General features: G+C 43.1%; 1 protein-coding gene and 1 pseudogene across 7 annotated transcripts in view; both read right to left on the reverse strand.

Moving 5' to 3' along the window:
• Positions 1 to 19,365, reverse strand: part of SSX2IP (SSX family member 2 interacting protein) — a 59,492-nt gene extending 40,127 nt beyond the window's left edge. For all 7 annotated transcript variants that reach the window (XM_018045682.1, XM_018045680.1, XM_018045679.1 and 4 more), the window contains exon 1: positions 19,245 to 19,365. The gene's annotated coding sequence lies outside the window, so the exon portion shown is untranslated. The remainder of the gene's footprint in view (positions 1 to 19,244) is intronic.
• Positions 12,590 to 13,247, reverse strand: LOC102187365 (annotated as a pseudogene).

The raw sequence follows: 19,965 nt of genomic DNA on the forward strand, positions 1-19,965 counted from the left end.
GATGGCTGGGTGGCATCACTGACTCGATGGACATGGGTTTGGGCAGACTCCAGCAGTTGGTGATGGACAGGGAAGCGTGGTGCACTGTGGTTCATGGGGTCACAGAGTCGGACATGACTGAGCGACTGAACTGAACTGAGACAGTTGAACATAACGATTTACACTGTTTCTGAAAGAAAATGAGGATTTTAGTAAGTTTCCAAAAAGAAATCCATCACTCTTCATGTCAAATTATTTTCTTTCATATGTATTTATCTATATTACAGATAGGAAACTCGGGCTCAAAGAAGTCAACAGGACCGCCTGAGGTCACACTTGTAATGGGTTGTGAAGTTCAGTTCAGTTGCTCAGTCGCGTCTGACTCTTGAAGCCTAGACACAAATCTCCATCTTTAAACTGGTGCTGTTTTCACTCTACCATTCAGTCTTTCAACACCGTACACACAAATCCATTGATTAATCTCTCTATGTTAAAAGAAGAATATAATGAAAGATTTTCATAAGGTTCTTTAAAAGACTGAGTACCTCTAATTCATTTTAAGTGATTCCACTCAGAACACACAATTCTTAAAGGATCTTACCTACTATTTAAATTGAGATACACTTCTGAACTTCTCCCCTGCTGTGCTACCAATAATAGCTTTTTACTCATTTATGAACACTCTGCTTTAAAAAGGCATAAAGACAATGCCTAGAAATGAGATCAGTTCCACAAAAAGTTTAATGAGGGTGGAAGTAAGTCATTTTACCATTTATCCCTCAAATATTAAGACATCATCAAATACAAGTTTATGGGTCTTTAGCAAGAACATTTGTGGTTCTAGGTTAATTACATGTGTTTTTTCCAATAGAAATGTTCCTTGCCTGATTCTTCCTTCTTCCCCAAAGACTCAGGGTTGCACAATATATATCAACCACGTATAGCATTTTAGGGTAGGCAGCCTGTAGATTATTCTGTTCCTTTAGATGATTCTGTTCCTTCAGTGTGGGCTGTATTTAGTGACTAGCTTCTAATAAACAGAATAAAGCAGAAGTGATTAGATTTTACTTTCATTAGGTTATAAAAAAGGTCATGCCTTACATTTGGGGTCATTCCTGGTAGCTCAGATGGTAAAGAATTTGCCTGCAGTACAAATTGGCTTTGATCCCTGGGTTGGGAAGATTCACCTGGAGAAGAGAATGGCTACCCACTCCAGTGTTCTTGCCTGGGAAATTTGAAGGACAGGGGAACCTGGCACACTACAGTCCACAGGATCTCAAAGAGTCAGACACAACTGAGCGACTAACACCTTCACACTTTCACTCACTCAAGGTATCTTGGATCCCTCTTTCTGGAGAAAGCAAGCTGTCACAGCTGTCCTATGGCAAGCAGCCCCATGAAAGGCCAATGTGGCAATGAACCAATGTCTCCAGCCAACAGTCAGTGAGGGTTTGAGGCCAGCCAGCAGCCACGTGAGTGAGTCTGGAAGTAGATCCTCCCCAGTCAAGCCTTGAGATGCCTGCAGCCTTGGCCAACACCTACAGCAGCCTAGTGAGAGACCCTGGGCCAGAGGCACCCAGCTAAGTGGCACCCAGATTCCCAATGGACAAAAGCTTGGAGATAAATGACTTATTTTAAGCTGCTAAATTCTGGAGTAATGTGTTATTTATGCAGCAATAGATAACACAAGTTTACATACACATATATGTATTAAATTTTTGAGTCCCTTCCATAATTATGTTTCCTGCTGAAACGTAACTAAAGTGATACCATGCACAACAAAAGCAACTCATCAGGTTTATGACAATGATACCATGCAGTATTACAACTAATCATTTCATACATTTTTAGTTTACTAGTTTATCAACTTCTAAACTAGGGTGAGAAATGTATTCACCTCTGTATCCAACAGTTCCTGAAACACAGGAGATGCTCAAGCAGACATTTATTACATGAACCAAGTCCCACATCTGGCACACTCACTTCGGCCTGTGTGCTCCACTTGTGCTTTCTTCTTTCACCCGCCCCCAAACTAACATTTCTTCAAAGCCCAGATCACCCACCATCATCCTGTTCACAGAGTCCAAGGAACTCTATTCTCTGGGTCCTTCTAATTTATTTCACTTTTCCATCTAGACCCCTGAGTCACATTCTCCACTTCTGTACCCATCTCCCATTTTAATAGAATAATCAATGAATACCCAAGTAAATAACTGATGATAAATTAGCACATTCATTCCAGCAAGCAGAAGTGGATAAACAAAAACAGTAATGGAAGAGACGCACAAGATGTGAGTCGTTTAGAGAAAAGAACTACTCTTCAGCATCTCCCAAATCTCTCCTAACACTCCTACCCACGGAAAGAGAGCTTGGCAGAAACCTAAGTGATTTGATTACAAGATTTCCTTCACACAGTACACTATTTTAACTGTTCTTTTCAAGTTCACTTGAAATTCAAACTTGAGAAGGCACAACTGCCTACCTAATCAGAGTTCTAAGACAAACTTCAATCAAGTGTCAGATAATATTGCTTTTTTCATTATACAGGAAGGTAGTAACATGATACTATCTGGACTTCTAAACATTACACAGAATTTTCCACAAATAACCAACTAAAGTCTTTGCTAAAATCTCACAGAGTTACCCAACTTTGGGTTAAGAAAATAAAATTCTTAAAGTCTTTAAACATTAGTCCTTACAAATTCAGCCATAAAACTTTAGAATTTAGTTATCTGCATACTTTAATAAATGCTATTACTCTCAAAAACCAAATACTTTATGATTACATGGAAAAATACTATTCTACTATGATTTTATTCCAAAGTAAACTATAGCTTTCAATTCAATTATTAATACCTGTTACCTCACATATAACTATTCAGATATGCATATCAGTACAGATAAATACTAAATTCAACCTCTTAGAATCTACTTTTTACAAATTTAAGATCTAAATGATTTCATCTGAGAGGCATAATAGTATAGATTTTTCCACAGAAATAAACTCTTCTCCATAAATTAAATTTTAATATATATCTGAATGGCTGAAACTCAAAATCTGATATCCCTTTAATCACCCGCCTTGTTGCTGAGTTTGTGGTTCTGAGGACCTATAGTTGGGGACACAGTGCAAGTACTGTGAGCCTTGCAGGCCTGGGCAGACAGGTCATATCCTGACCAAGTCTCTCAGCTGGTTTCCTTACCCAGAAAACAGGGTGACACTACCTACTTTGCAGGGTGTTTATGGGTATTTAGTGACATAAGTGGTAAAAACTCAGTACCGAATACCTAGGGAACTGATCTAACAAACACATGTCAGGTGCTGTTCTAAATGCTATAAAAATTTATGAAGGCAACCTTCACAACAACCCTGAGTCATCACATTATTTCCCTTTTCAGTGATAAGGGACATGAAGTGCAGAAAAGCTAGGTAATTTGCCCAAGGTCACACAGCTGGCAAATGGCAGAATCGGAGGCTATTGCCCACTCCACACTCCAGAGCCCAGGTTGCTGCTTCATGGATGAGAGGCCCAAGAACAGTACCTGCTACCACCACTCATTAGAGCATTTGGGCAGAACTGCACAAAATAGTGTACAGACACAAACTGGAGGAAAATTTTTCCCGTGTATCCTTTTGAGCTGAGGGAGACAATTGCCGTAAAACTTCAAGTCAGAATCTTCCATTAGAAAGCTACCCTCGTAGCAGCTTAGGGAGCAGGAAGCTAAATCAAATCCTTTATAAACACCTTGACCCAGATACTGCTGCAGTATGAGAAACAGTACTTAAAGCACAGGGTCCAAAGTCAGACCACCTGGTTTCAAACTCAGTTCCAGCACTTACAAGGTAAGTGGCTCTGAACAGAAATATCTGGACCTCATTTTCTTTATCTGCAAAAGGAGAGTAAAACCAGTCTTTACCTCAAAGGATTATGATAAAAAATCCAAATTAAATAATTATGGTTAAGTAATAAACTTAGCTTTAAATGTACTTATAACTTTATTAAATAAGTATATTCATGCAAAGGACTTAAAACAGAGTCTTGGGTATATGGTAAGTGCTCAATAAATGTTAGCTATTAGATATTTTACTAATTTGGAATATTTCCATGATATTTTATAAGTTTAAAGAAAAGGCTGTAGGACAATAACATGATCTTATTTGGTCTTTTTAAAAAATCTAAACAGTGTTCAAACTACTATACAATTGTGTTCATTTCACATGCCAGCAAGGTAATGCTCAAAATCCTTCAAGCTAGGCTTCAACAGTACGTGAACAAAGAAATTCCCAACGTACAAGCTGGATTTAGAAAAGGCAGAAGGACCAGATATCAAACAGCAAAATCTGTCAGATTAAAGAAAAGGCAAGGGAATTTAGGAAAAACATTTACTGCTTCACTGACGAGGCTAAAGCCTTTGACTATGTGGATCACAACTAACTGTGAAAAATTCTTAGAGAGATGGGAATACCAGACCACCTTACCTGCCTCTTGAGAAACCTGTATGTGGGTCAGGAAGCAAGTTAGAGATGAACATGCAACAAAAGACTGGTTAAAAATTGGGAAAGGAGTACATCAAGGCTGCATATTGTCACCCTGCTTACTTAACTTTTATGCAGAGTACATCATAAGAAATGCCAGGCTGGATGAATCACAAGCTGGAATCAAGATTGCCAGCAGAAATATCAACAACCTCAGATATTCAGATAATACCAACCTAATGGCAGAAAGTGAAGAACTAAAAAGAGCCTCTTGATGAAGGTGAAAGAAGAGAGTGAAAAAGCTGGCTTAAAACTCAACACTCAAAAAACTAAGATCACGGCATCTGGTCCCATCACTTCATGGAAAATAGATGGGGTAAAAGTGGAAACAGTGGCAGATTTTATTTTCTTGGGCTCCAAAATCACTGCTGATGGTGACTGTAGCCACGAAATTAAAAAACGCTTACTCCTTGGACGAAAAACCATGAAAAACCTAAATAGCATGTTGAAAAGCAGAGACATCACTTTGCCAACAAAGGTCCATACAGTTAAAGCAAGGTATTTCCAGTAGTCATGTACGGATGTTGAGAGTTGACCATAAAGGTTGAGCACCAAAGAATTGATGCTTTTGAACTGTGGTGTTGGAGAAGACTCTTGAGAGTCCCCTGGACTGCAAGGGGATCCAACCAGTCCATCCTAGAGGAGATCAGTCCTGGGTGTTCATTGGTAGGACTAATGATGAAGCTGAAACTCCAATTTGGCCACCTCATGAGAAGAGCTGACTCATTTGAAAAGATGCTGATGCTGGGAAAGATTGAGGGCAGGAAAAGAAGGGGACAACAGAGGATGAGATGGTTGGATGGCAACACCGACTCAATGGACATGGGTTTGGATGAACTCAGGGAGTTGGTGATGGACAGGGAGGCCTGGTGTGCTGTGGTTCCATGGGGTTGCAAGGAGTCGGATACAACTGAGCGACTGAACTGAACTATGGTGTTGGAGAAGACTCATCTTGAGAGTCCCCTGGACTCTTGTAAGATCAAACCAGTCAATCCTAAAGGAAATCAACGCTGAATATTCACTACAAGGACTGATGCTGAAGCTCCAATACTTCGGCTACCTGATATGAAGAGCTGACTCATTGGAAAAGACCCTGAGGCTGGGAAAGACTGAAGGTAAACGGAGAAGGGGATGACAGAGGATGAGACGGTTGGATGGACATGAGTTTGAGCAAACTCCAACAGACAATGAAGGACAGGGAAGCCTGGTGCACTACTGTCCATGGGGTCGCGATTGAAACAACAACAATATACGAATGTATATACACATAAAAGTTTTGCTCTGTAACGTTTGTATAAGAACAGAAAAAATTAGAAGACAAGACCAAGACCAACCTGGGAGTAGAAAAGAGAAGGACAACAGCAGGACATCCATCCCCTTCACAACGTATTTTCACACACAAAGGTATTATGAATAATCCCTTTTTTTGCGCCTTCCAAATTTTCTATAAGTGAATGCGTTTTTCATATGAGAAATAAAATCCACATTTTAAAAAGGCAATTACAGAGATAAGCAGAGAAAATGGGGGAGAGTAGCACCAAAACTCACCAAAACTTAAAGCAGAATGGCATGATTGATAAAAAATATAAAACACTTACCTTCAGACTAATCAGTTAAGCGGCCCTGAAGAGCAAAAGTTGATTAGAAATATACAAATGTCCCAGAGTTATTCAGACAGTCAATTATGTAAGTGAAATAGAACTTTACCAGAGGTCAGGAGTTTGCAGTTTTAGATGGCAACCCAGCAGTCCACAAAAATTTGAAATGCATAAGTCTTTCTGCTAATCAATTATACTTCTAGGCATCTATTACTGCATATTCAATCATACAAGTTAGCAAGCATGACATATAAGAACACTGTTGACTACAGCTTTATTTTTAATGGCAAGAAATTTGAGAAAATTTAAATATTAATAAGGAGGGAATTCCCTGGCGGTCCAGTGGTTAGGACTCCATGCTTCCAATGCAGGGGGCCCTGATCTGGGAATCAAGATCCTACAAGCCCCATGACGCAGCCAAATGAGTCAATGAATGAATAAATAAATATCAATAGAGAAACAGTTAAAAATCAATATATATGGTATAGTCAAAAGAAGGGGTACTCTGGGATTAATAAAGTGAAGTAGATTTGCATATAGTGTGAAAAAAAAGTGATGAAAAACAAAAATATTTTGACTACCATTTTTTGCTACATTATCTAAATACATTTAGGCGAACAGTATGGAAAGGTTATGAACTGTTAGTGAAGACGGCCCTGGGGAATGGGATGCCTGGGTGTAGTGAGGCCAGTGTTTTCACTTCTACAGCACACCTGTATACAGCTGGATATTCTAAGGCATGTACTGGTCTGCAACATTTTTAGAGGTAGTGGATTCATGCACGGTTAATGAGATGGTATGGATGCACTTTAATCCCAGACAGGAGCACCGCTGCCTTTTAGTGAAAACATCAATGTAGACAAATGATAAATGCTCCCCATCAATCAATGACACTTCCAGAACCTACCCCCTCCTCATGATCACATATACAGGTGAGCAACGGTGCTGCACTCTTCACACTGACCCTGGCCATGTCAGAGCATGTCTGTGGGGAACCAGCCCACCAGGGAGGAAGGTCTGCCTTGCACTGATGTGAAGAGCAAAAACACCAGAGTACTGGCTGGCCTGGCGAAGATGGACTCTTCCTCCAGATCAATTACAGTCTAAACTCAGTAGGGAGAAAGAAGACGGAGGTTGACTTTGGTTTATAACTATTGATATTCTTCTCAAAAAAAAAATGCTCTTAATCTACCAACCTTCTAGGACTCAAGCAACTAGTACGATGCATTTCTCTCCTTCAAGAGAGCAGCTGATGAAGTTAGATGGGTATGTCCTTAGAGTCTATGCCACACCATCTGGTATTTCATTATACGATGACTTCTTATTGCTCATGTTTTCATCTGTTTTGGTCTTAGCTCTTCCAATAAACTCATCTTTTTCAGGGCACTGTCCCCTCAGGGAAGCTGCACAAGGCACTGAAAAAGCACCAGACAAGAGTCAAGGGCCACAGTTCCCAGAGCCACTTCCACACTGTGCAACCCTGAGCAAGGGATCATTTCTTTGGTCTTCAGTTACATGTGTAAAATTAGGAGTTTTAAAGACTTTTCCATTCTACTATCTATGATTTTTACATTTCTCATGGGACCTATTATAGAATAGAGTACAGCTATTTATATCAAAATTTTCTCACATTTTTAAGCAGAATATGCACACGTTGTCTTCACAATCATCAAACAAGATTATACTTAATTTTAAGAATAAATTAAGTATAAACCATTTGAAACAAGTAAACTGAAATCATTTTACATGTATTAACTGCTTAAATTTCACAATAACTCAGTCAATTGCCCCTATCAGAGATGAGGAAACAGGTCCAGCAAGCTTTCTTACCCAAGGTCACACAGCTAGAATATGATGAAGTCAAGAAGCAAAGCATAGGAGTCCAGCACATTTAACTACACACCCTCAGTTCAGTTCAGTCGCCCAGTCGTGTCTGACCCTTTGGGACCCCATAACTGCAGCACGCCAGGCCTCCCCATCCATCACCAACTCCCGGAGTTCACCCAAACCCATGTCCATCAAGTCAGTGATTTCATCCAGCCATCTCATCCTCTGTCATCCCCTTCTCCTCCTGCCTTCAATCTTTCCCAGCATCAGGGTCTTTTCAAATGAGTCAGCTCTTCGCATCAAGTGCCCAAAGTACTGGAGTTTCAGCTTCAACATCAATGAACACCCAGGACTGATCTCCTCTAGGATGGACTGGTTGTTATCTCCTTGCAGTCCAAGGGACTCTCAAGAGTCTTCTCCAACACCACAGCTCAAAAGCATCAATTCTTTGGTGCTCAGCTTCCTTTATAGTCCAACCCTCACATCCATACATGATCACTGGAAAAACCATAGCCTTGAATAGATGGACCTTTGTTGGCAAAATAATGTCTCTGCTTTTAAATATGCTGTCTAGGTTGGTCATAACTTTCCTTCCAAGGAGTAAGCATCTTTTAATTTCATGGGTGCAATCACCATCTTTAGTCATTCTGGAGCCCCCCAAAATAAAGTCACCCACTGTTTCCACTGTTTTCCCATCTATTTGCCATGAAGTGATGCAGCCATGAAATTAAAAGACGCTTACTCCTTGGAAGAAAAGTTACAACCAATCTAGATAGTATATTCAAAAGCAGAGACGTTACTTTGCTGACTAAGGTCCATCTAGTCAAGGCTATGGTTTTTCCAGTGGTCATGTATGGATGTGAGAGTTGGACTGTGAAGAAGGCTGAGTGCCGAAGAATTGATGCTTTTGAACTGTGGTGTTGGAGAAGACTCTTGAGAGTCCCTTGGACTGCAAGGAGATCCAACCAGTCCATTCTGAAGGAGATCAACCCTGGGATTTCTTTGGAAGGAATGATGCTAAAGCTGAAACTCCAGTACTTTGGCCACCTCATGTGAAGAGTTGACTCACTGGAAAAGACTCTGATGCTGGGAGGGATTGGGGGTAGGAGGAGAAGGGGACGACAGAGGATGAGATGGCTGGATGGCATCATTGACTCGATGGACGTGAGTCTGAGTGAACTCCAGGAGTTGGTGATGGACAGGGAGGCCTGGCGTGCTGTGATTCATGGGGTCGCAAAGAGTCGGACACGACTGAGCGACCAAACTGAACTGATGGGACCGGATGCCATGATCTTTTCTGAATGTTGAGCTTTAAGCTAACTTTTTCACTCTCTTCAACTTTCATCAACTACACACCCTACACCCTACTCTATTGTAGGAGAGGAAGGAATATACAATTTGTGAGTTGCTTTCTCAAATCTGACACAGAGATTCTTGCTTTCTAACACCTCTCCTTGAGACTAAATTATAATCCAATAGTGTTATTCCAATTGAATAACTATATAGAAGCATACAAAATATTAAATAGCAACACAAAAAAAATTCTGAAAAAAAATCTAGTGAATATACAGCCATTCTCCAGGCTTTCTCCAAATGGCTTTGCAGAACACTTTGCATTAACTCTGCAGTACAGAACCAACTGTAATAACACTTTCTCTCCCACCACCTAAGCTGCATTCCTGGCCAGCAGGCCTGTCAGTATATTGCTTGTACCCTTGCTTTGGTATGGCAAACAGATGGGGAAACAATGGCAACAGTGACAGACTTTTATTTTGGGGAGCTCCAAAAATCACTGTAGATGGTGACTGCAGAAATGAAAGTAAAAGACGGTTGCTCCTCGGAAGAAAAGCTATGACCAACCTAGACAGCATATTAAAAAGCAGAGACATTACTTTGCCCACAAAGGTCCATCTAGCCAAGGCTGTGGTTTTTCCAGTAGTCAGGTACGGATGCGAGAGTTGGAGGATGTGAGAGTTGGACTATAAAGAAAGCTTAGCACCAAAGAACTGATGCTTTTGAACTGTGGTGTTGGAAAAGACTCTTGAGAATCCCCTGGACTGCAAGGAGATCCAATTAGTCCATCCTAAAGGATATCAGTCCTGAATATTCATTGGAAGGACTGATGCTGCAAGTTTAAGCTCCAATACTTGGCTACCTGAGCAAAGAGCTGACTCACTGGAAAAGACCCTGATGCTGGGAAAGACTGAAGGGAGGAGAAGAAGGGACGACAAACGATAAGATGGCTAGATGGTATCACCGACTCGATGGACATGAGCTTTAGTAAGCTCCCGGAGTTGGTCATGGACAGGGAGGCCTGGCATTCTGCAGTTCATGGAGTCAAAGATAGTCAGACACGACTGAGTGACTGAACTGTACTTGCTTTGGTATAGGTATCATAACTGACCCTCAGTCAATATGGAATCCAATAAAGTTTGCTGAATGAACGTCAACTAAGTTTGATGATGTATTAATGTGATGTATGCTGCTTTAAGGGCTTCCCTGGTGGCTCAGAGGATGAAGCATCTGCCTTCAGTGCGGGAGACCCGGGTTCGATCCCTGTGTCGGGAATATCCCCTGGAGAAGGAAATGGCAACCCACTCCAGTACTCTTGCCTGGAAAATTCCATGGACAGAGGAGCCTGGTAGGATATAGTCCATGGGGTCATGAAGAGTCAGACATGACTGAGTGACTTCACTTTTATGCTACTTTAATACTGTGACAGACCAGAATCAACACTTCAGTCATGCTGCAACTTAGTAAGGCTTTCAATGGAGTCTTGATCATCTCTAAGTCTTCCCGCTTAGAGAAGCAGGAAGGTAATTAGATGTTTGAATCAAGAACACTTAAGAGTCAGTATGAAAGTGAAAGTCACTCAGTCATGTCTCACTCTTTGCGACCCCAAGGACTGTACAGTCCATGGAATTCTCCAGGCCAGAATACAGGAGTAGGTAACCTTTCCCTTCTCCAGGGGATCTTCCCAACGCAGGGACTGAACCCAGGTCTCCCACATTCTTCCAGGGCAGAGCTAGGAATAGCAGCAATCATTCTTAAGAGAGGATTAAGAAAAAAAAAAAAAAAACCCCACATTGATCTAACTTTGTAAACCTGAAAGTGAGCTAAATGAGAATGAAATACCAATAAATGGCAATTACTTTTTAAATCTTATTTGGACTTCTTAGCCAGCTTAAAAGTAGAAAAACAGGCAGTTTTGGCCACAGTTTCAGAGGGTCCATGAAGCCATCCAGAGACTGGCCAAGGATCATGGACAGGAACTGAAGAACTTGTTTCAGATAACTATGTGAAGCTGGCAGGTGCGAAGAACTGCTGCTCTTAGCTTTTACCACCTGCCAAATGTGTTCACCAGCCATGTCACTCAGCCTTACCATGGCCCTAGGAAGGAGTAAATACAATGCTACTTTCTTGATGGAAGAATATGAAACTCAGGGAGGTAAGATAACTTAGCCAGTTGCACACCTGAAAGACAGACAGGAAAACTTAGCTCTTTAACCTGGAAGGTAAGAATAAGACTAGCTTACAGCCTCACCTTGGAGATACTGTGGTTTGCCTCCCGATTATTGCAATAAAGCAAGTCACATGAGTTTTTTGGTTTCCCACTGCATCTAATAGTTATGTTTACATTAAACACGTAGTCTATTATATGCGCAATAACAGCATTATGTCTGAAAACACAATGAACATGCCTTAATTAAAAAATAACTTTACTGCTAAAAACTGTTAATCACACCTGACAAAGCAGGCTTGCCCAAAACCTTCAATTTATTAAAACACACAATAATGTGAAGCAAACTAAAGAGGTATGTCTGTATCTGATTCCAAAGCCTCATAAACCTTGGCCTCCTCTTGACATTCAACAGGTATCTGGAGCAAATGATATAAATTTTTTGAGACCATCTCTTCATAAACTAACACAGCTGGTGATAGACTGTATTAAATGATGAATTCTAAAAGGTCTTTTCCTTCATTTTTAAAATTACATTTATTTAGCATAGGTACACCTAAAGGAGAACTCACTCTCTGTTCCCACCCAGCAGAAAGCATGCACAAACCCAAGGTACACATAAAGGGAAGGGACCCTGGCGCCAAGTTAGTGGTCGGGATGGTGCAATCCTCTGAGTCCCAAGCCTCAGTCAGGAGAGGGTTGGACTGAGATACTGGGCAGCCTGTACTCCCGCTGCTGGCCCTAAGAGAAGCGTGCCCCATAGCCAAAGGTCTGTTTGATGCCCTCAATGTAGTACTGCTGCCAGCCCTGCCGCATTCTCTCCTCCTCATGGGCAGAATGCCTCAGCCTTCCAAACAGCTCATTCTCTCCATTCTTGTCAATGCAGGTCAAGGCAATGGTGGCAAAGCCACCTTCTGGCCAAGATTTAAACCTCCACTTCATCGCAATATGTTTCTCAGGGACCAGTTCAACGAATTCTCCAGACACTGACACCAATCAGCTGAAACTTGCCACCTTTCTCTGCTTCTAACATTGCAGGAGGGCTTTCCAGGTGAAGTAGAAATGCAGGAAATGCAAATTTAATCCCTGGGTTGGAAAGATCCCCTGGAGTAGGAAATGGTAAACCACTTACTCCCGTATTCTTGCCTAGAGAATTCCACGGGACAGAGGAGCCTGTCAGGCTACAGTTCATGGGGTCGAAAAGAGTAGGGCCCAATTAACTGACTCAACACAAACACATAACCTTACAGGAGCATGGGTATAGGGCTGAACAACAAAAAAAAAGGGCAAAACAAAACAACTCTGTAGTGCTCTGACCTGGGTTTTTGAAGGGGCAGATTTGGCCTTGCGATCCTCAGTTTTCAGCGCTGGCTGCCTGGCTGGGTCTACTGACTCTCCATGATTGTAGGCAATATCGTACTCTGTGTGAACCCTGTTTTGAAGATGCTGCTGATTCTTTAAGGCCATGAGATTTGTGTCTGGCTCATTTCTGGCAAAGCTCACACTAATCTCCACTTCATCCACACTATTTTCATCAGACAAATTGAGGATCTCCACATGGCTCTTGTACTGCACTCCAGAGGTACCTGTCCAGTTTAGTTTGATGCTCCACTCATAAAAGAAGGTAAATTTGCCTTTGTGATGGTTAATGGATGACTTCCCATCAAGTTTATTTGCTTCTGACACCTTAAACTTCTCATTTAGCACACACATAAGAACAGTGTTTTGAGTTTACCTGTGGACGTATTCAAAGCATCCCTCTCAATGCCAGCTGCTGACATTGGTGGTGTCTGCTTATTCGTACCTCCATGGTCCAGCATGGGTCACCCTCACCCTACCTGGCCATCGGCTCTCCTCACACGCTGCCACCAGCTCCCGAGCAGCCACAGTCTCAGGACCATTCAGTCCCAGCCTCCCAGCAGTGCCTGGAAGCTACTAGAAGCCAAAATGTCTTCTTGCTATTACATGCTTAATCCTATGTAGAAGGACATTTCTAGAGCTTGAATCCAGAATAAAGGCATATCTCACTTTATTGTTATTGTGCAGATATTTGCAGATATTGTGTTTACAAATTGAAAGTTTATGGCAACCCTTTATCAAGAAAGTCAACTGGCACCATTTTTTATAATAGTATTTGCTCACTTTGTGTCTCTGTCCTCATTTTGTTAATTCCTACCATATTTCAAACTTTTTCATTGTTACTGTGTTTGTTATGGTGAACTGCGGTCAGTGGTCCTTGACACTACTGCTACTACAGAAAGATTAGGATTTGCTGATAATGGTTAGTATTTTTTAGCAAAAAAGTATTTTTTAATTACGGTATACACACTGTTTTTCAGGTATAATGCTACTGCATACTTAAAAGACTATAATACAGTGAAAACATAACTTTTATATGCACTGGGAAACCAGAAATTCATGTGACTCACTTTATTGCAATATTCACAAAACTGGAACCAAATCCATCATATTTCTGAGGGTGGCTGTGGAAGAATGCTGAAGGTTCCATCTTTTCGAAAGGAAGCACAATCATATTAAAATCAACCAGCAAAAGACTGGGAAAAGGCAATGGCACCCCACTCCAGTACTCATGCCTGGAAAATCCCATGGACGGAGGAGCCTAGTAGGCTGCAGTCCATGGGGTAGCTCAAAGTCGGACACGACTGAGCGACTTTCACTTTTCACTTTCATGCATTGGAGAAGGAAATGGCAACCCACTCCAGTGCTCTTGCCTGGAGAATCCCAGGGATGGGGGAGCCTGGTGGGCTGCCATCTCTGGGGTCGCACAGAGTCGGACACGACTGAAGCGACTTAGCAGCAGCAGCAGCAGCAGCAGCAGCAGCAGCAGCAGCAAAAGACCGAGAAACTCAAGACTCTATCCTTTATAACCTAAACTATTAACCATTAGGCAAAAAGTACAGTCGTCCTCCAGGATCCAAAAGGGGTTGGTCCCAGGGCCCCCCGCAGATTGCAAGCTCTGAGGATGTTCAAATCCCTTATAGTACAATACAATGAACACAGTCAGCCCTCCTTATCCACAGGATTCACAGTCACAGATTCAACCAACCTGGGTTCAATTCAATCGATTCAATTCAATCTGTGGTTGGTTGAATCTGTGGATAAAGAGGACAGACTATATATATGCAATGGCTGGTATCCACCTCGGATTACATGTATCTACTGGCCACTCATGAAACTAAATTCTTTTAGAACAATATTATTCTAGAAGTCTCCTCCCACGTTATGCTTACAAAATAGGTCCCATTTTCAGTAGCCCTGCCACAAAAATATTACAGCAAACATAGCAATAATGGTCGGGGCTGGCTGGCCAGATTAGCCAGTGACGATGAAGACAGTGAAGGAAAGATAAGAAAAGCTTCAGAAGCTGGGCTGACAAACATGGTGACAAATATACAAAAGGGAGGCGTGTATTCTCTCATGTAAAAATGTGTTTGCGGTACTAGTGTCACATAGATAGAACACAGAAGTAAGGTTAGCAGCAGGTTTGGTTAAGTGTGTGAAGTATAAAGAGCTCAGTGTAGAAAGTTAGTTAAGTCACTCAGTCATGTCCGACTCTTTGCAACCCCGTGGACTGTAGCCCACCAGGCTGCTCTGTCCATAGGATTCTCCAGGCAAGAATACTGGAGTGGGTTGCCATTTCCTTCTCCAGGGGATCTTCCTGACCCAGGGATTGAACCCAGGTCTCCTGCATTGCAGGCAGACGCTTCAACCTCTGAGCCACAGAACTCACTGGGTTCATACAGGTCCTCATGAAACATTCCGGAGAAGGCAATGGCACCCCACTCCAGTACTCCTGCCTGGAAAATCCTAAGGATGGAGAAGCCTGGTGGGCTGCAGTCCATGGGATCGCTAAGAGTTGGACACAACTGAGCGACTTCACTTTCACGCATTGGAGAATGAAATGGCAACCCACTCCAGTGTTCTTGCCTGGAGAATCCCAGGGATGGGGGAGCTTGGTGGGCTGCCGTCTATGGGGTCGGTTGGACACGACTTAAGCGACGTAGCAGTAGCAGTAGCAGCAGCAGCAGCAGCATGAGACATTCAAATGAGGATAAACTCTAGGGCCTGGAGATTAAGATATCAGGGCAGATTTAGGAGTCATCAGCATACATGTGGTAGTTGAATCTATACAGAAAAAAAGGGGGGAGGCAGAAAGAACCTTCAAGAACATCAACATGTAAGAGGTGAGGGCAAGTGACCTCGATCCAGGAGATGAAAATACAGGGGTCAGGGGAGGTTTTAGGAAAACCAAGGAAAACGAGTTTTAAAGAGGAGGAAATGAGGAACAGCAGCAAATGCCACAGAAAGAGCAGAGCTAAATAGAATATTATGTTCAGTCTGGTAATTAAGGACTCTATGACAAAGCTGAGGAGTAAAAATGGAAATCAGATTTCAGAAAAATGATCAGTAAATAAAAGGAGATAATAAACAAAGATCACTCGTTCAAGAAGTTTAGTTTAACAGAATATATTTACCCTCTCTGAATGTAACGGGTTTAGCTGATACTCACAAATAGAACAAAAAAGAAAAAAATTCTGCCTTTAAGTTAGTTCTTATTCAATTGCAGCATTTTTATGTCAAACAGTTAAGTATTCAAAAGATGTAAAGTGTTTTTCCAGGCACCATTCTGGATACTAACATATTTAATCATCACAAACCTATGAAGTAGGTTTTACTATTCCTAATTTACAAATGAGACAACTAAGGCACACAGAAGATACACTACTTTCTGAGGTCCAATAGCTAGTAGTACGGCAGTCAAATCTAAAATTTCACTCAAAAGAAGTGGGGAGGGCAACCTGAGAAGTGAGGGTTAATAGATGAAAACTGAAAATGTTATAGTAAGACTGCACTGACTGTTTAACTGGACACATTTTAACATCTATTCAAGAACTTATTTTTAATTAGACAGAATCTGTGTCTTCTCTCATCTCAGAATCCCACATTGCTGAGACCTGACATAATCATGCCTCTTGTGACACCCAGATTCAGCACTGTGTTAGAACTGTCATTTCTCTTACTGAACCACAAGTTGATTGAAAACGGATGTGTATGTTATTTATCTTGGTGTATTTATTCCTCTAATCCTAAAAGTAGAAGATTCTAGACTTACTATGGTAACCATTTCACAGATATACAAGTATCAAATTATGTTGTGCACCTGAAACTAATACTGTTATATGTCAATTATACCACAATTTAAAAAAGAAAGATGCTCAATAAAAGCTGGTTGTATGAATGATCATTTTTACTTTTCAGAACATCCTGGGGGCTTCAATAACTTATTTTTAAAGTCTTAAACTGCTATGTACTACTCTGACTCCGATATTATTTAAATCGTCTATGGACCACTCAAATTACTGATTTTGCTGGAAATACCATTCTGAAGTAAAAATCAAGTATAATTCCCCTGGATAAAACTTTTTAAGGATTCTCTATCACCTACTAGTCAAAGGTCATAGCCCTGTTTCCCAACCTTACCTCTAATCCTAGTTACCTGCTTCCAACTACCAAACTGGGATTCCCTGGTGGCTCAGTGGTAAAGAACCTGCCTGTCAATGCAGGAGACGTGGGTTTGATCCCTGGGTCAGGAAGATCCCCTGGAGGAGGAAATGGCAACCCACTGTGGTATTCTTGCCTGGAAAATTCCATGGACACAGGAGCCTGGCAGGCTATACAGTCCATGGACTCACAAGAGTGGGACACAACTTAGTGACTAAACCACCACAGCAACAAACAAGTAGGTGTAAGTCACTAGCCTCGTGGGACTTACTTACATTTTAGTGGGGGGAGATAAAAAATAAAGCTGACATTTTATTAGATTTTTGTTAATTGCTCCGTTTTAATCTGTCTTTCGGTCATTGTTGTTTATCCTTTTTAAATAAAATTTAAAAATCCAACCATACACATACAAAGCTCTGGAAGTGCTCCGACTTAAGTGTGTAAAATGAATTGAAATGACACAATTCTGGAGCAGTGTCTTTTTTATCTTTGTATTTATAGATGCATACCACAATGAAAGCACTCAATATCTTTTATAAAACCTGAGTCATAGCTAGTTTGGTCAAAAGAAGCTATGTGAGGTTTTCAAACAGCCCCAAAATATACCGTGTCAGCCTTGAGGCCGTAGGCACATCATCTTAACAGTTAATGTTCTTTCTCTTACATACTGCCTCAGCATGTTTCGAACACAATGTGCTTTAACAAGCCCTGTCACAAGGCGCAATGTGTTAGGAAGAGATCTTCACATTTCATCCTAGAATAACTAACTCTTTGCAGTTATCTTCAAGCTGCTTCATCCATGTTACTAAATCCTGGGCCATGATTATCTTCATTGTACAGATGGGGGAAGGAAGGATATAAAATGACTTGACTGAAGAGTCCCAGCAAGTCACTGAAAGAGCCTTCATTTTAACTATCCATTCCCGTTCCTCTCTTCAACCAACCATTCTGAGAAACTCTCACCGCCAACAGGCAGAAAAGAGCATCAAACTAGTTATTTGCTTTTACTTGTTTAACTTCAGTGAATAACAGAAGCTTCCTAGACCTGCAGGTTATGATAGCTGTAGGATAGGAGATTTGATAGATTAAGTTTTGCTGACTGAATTCAAATTCATAAATCTACCTCTAACTTCTTCTAAATTTCAAAAGAGCATGAAGCAAACTTTAAAGGCTTTTCTTTTTTCCCCTCTTTCCCCTGATCTCTAATTCTATCGAAGTTTGCTCAGTCCCCTAAATGTGTCAAGTCATACCTACCTTTTCCGTTCAGGATCCAGGCTGCCCAAATTTTCTCCTGCTTAAACTGTAAACCAATCCCTCCTGAGCCAAGCCACCTATCATTCCTAGCCAACTCTAGATCTAGACACTAATCTGAACTGTTAGAGGAGCCCAGCAATGTTAAATTCCAGGCAGCCCCCACCTCTTACACCTCCAAACCACTCTGGGAGGAGTGCCTCTTCTAATCGTCGCCCCATTGTGGGGTCCAGAAAAGGGAAAAGTCAAGTGTCTCAGATTCAATAAAAACTATTATCCACGTTGGTAATTTGGAGATCACAACTACTAATGGAAGTAATAACCTAAAGATTCCCACGTTATACGTGCTGAGAACAAATTACTTAGCAGATGAAATTTCCTAGCCCAAGTGACTTGCATAACTGGGCGATTAGCACAGGCTCGAAAAAGAGCAGGAAGCTCATACTTCAGTTTACTGTACTTTACTACAGAATTCTACACCAAAACATCTTCACACACGCCTGCCTTGAGATGATGTAAGTTGTTGCCCCAGTCTTTTAACCAGAACGGTAGGGGGGTTCTCTTCCCCTACAGCGGCCACCGACCACTCCTTCTAACGACTGGCCCCTGTGGCTCGAGCTAACGACCTCGAAGCCCGCGAGCCCCGCAGCTTCAGCTCGGCGGACACCGCAGCCCCAAACTGGCCATCCCCTCCTCCCCCACGTCCCCGCGTCGCTCGTCATCCCGCGCCAGGCGCCACCCTCTCTCCATCCCGGAGAGGGTTTGGGGCTCCGCTCTGCGACTATCAGCGGGAGAGGTCCCCGCGTCGACACCTACCTCCCATCTCCTCCTCCAGGCGCCGCCGGGGGTCAACGCTCGCCCGCCTCCTCCAACGGCCCCAACGGCAGCGCCGAGCCTCCCGCAGAGAAGCGGGGCGCCGCTCCAGGTGCCGGCGCTCACCTCCGCGCCCGCCCTCCCGACCCCGGCCGGCGCCCGCCCCCCGCCCGCCCGCCTGCCCCAGTCCCCGCAGGCGCCGTCGCCGCTCCCCAGGCGGGCGCGTCACAATCCCGGCGCCGGGTGAGGCTCTCACCTTCACGGCCCCCGGCTGTGGCGGGGAAGCACCGCTCGGAGTCCTAGACCTGCTCGCGCACCCCGGAGGGCCCGCACTGGTGCGGCTGCACACTGAGCCCGGGCCGACGGCCCCGCCTCCACCTCCGGCTCCCGCCTTCCCCGCCCCCGGCCGGGCTCCGCCCCACCCCTTGCGGCCACCTCCCCTGCTCCGCAGGTTCGCAAGGCCTAGCCGCTTCCCATTGGCTCCGCCAGTTGCTAGGCGATGAACAACAGCGGCCTGCATTGGTCCGGTGGCACCTCCAAAAAAACCCGGAGAAAAAGAAAACCTCATCCCTAGAGCCCGAGCGGGATGCGGCCGCAGCTGCGGCTCTCGGCACCTGTTACGCCCTGTGATTCACCCTGCTTGGTCCTGCTCTCCACCCCCTCCTCACGCCCGCGGAGCCCGGGGCCCCCGGCTTCATGGGGCTAGGGACGGGTGGCGGGGTCGTGGCTGCTTCAAAGCACACGTCCCGAGCCCCTGTGAACCCCAGCACCCACCCGAGCAAAAGTGAAGCGCCCAATAAAGCTCTGTGAGCTTGAAAAAGTGGGGAAATAAACCAAACAGCCGGCACCCAGAATTAGGTCAGGCCCAGGGGAAGGGAGGTTCAAGCGCTGGGAGTCGAGGATGCCAAGGAGAAAAGTTCATGTAGATTTAGGGCAAGAATTGGACCTAGGCGAAAGACAGCGGGAAGTCTAAGAAA

Source organism: Capra hircus, chromosome 3, assembly GCF_001704415.2.
Source record: "Capra hircus breed San Clemente chromosome 3, ASM170441v1, whole genome shotgun sequence".
Classification (NCBI taxonomy): domain Eukaryota; kingdom Metazoa; phylum Chordata; class Mammalia; order Artiodactyla; family Bovidae; genus Capra; species Capra hircus.